Source organism: Penaeus monodon, chromosome 29 (assembly GCF_015228065.2).
Source record: "Penaeus monodon isolate SGIC_2016 chromosome 29, NSTDA_Pmon_1, whole genome shotgun sequence".
Classification (NCBI taxonomy): Eukaryota; Metazoa; Arthropoda; class Malacostraca; order Decapoda; family Penaeidae; genus Penaeus; species Penaeus monodon.
In genome coordinates this window covers 36649802-36650202 of record NC_051414.1, presented here as the reverse complement: position 1 = coordinate 36650202, position 401 = coordinate 36649802, and positions in this window count along the sequence as shown.

The window sequence follows — 401 nt, the reverse complement described above, 5'->3', positions numbered from 1 at the left end:
GTATCATCTGACGATTTGTAAGTCTTTTTATCTTTTTTTTTAAATCTGAAACTTTTTATCTTTCATAACCTGTTTTCATAAACCTTTTTTCATATTTCCAGGAAAGCAGTTCATTTTTGTTTGATCATTTCCAAATTTCTGTATTTTGCATATCTATCCGCTAACTTATTTAATCAACTACTTGCTTAATCAGCGAACGAAAATATTTAGACAGAAATTTCCATAATTAACGCAAAGGCAAATGAAAAAGCACATACCTTAAGTCATATATTTAAGAATATCAATTTCGACTTAGGAGAGAGAGAATTTTTTTTTTTTTTTTAAACTCTGTGCGTTACTTTTTCTTTTCAAAAAGTTAGAAGGTAGAGAGAGTTTTCTCCTCTTCCTCTGAGGATGATTAT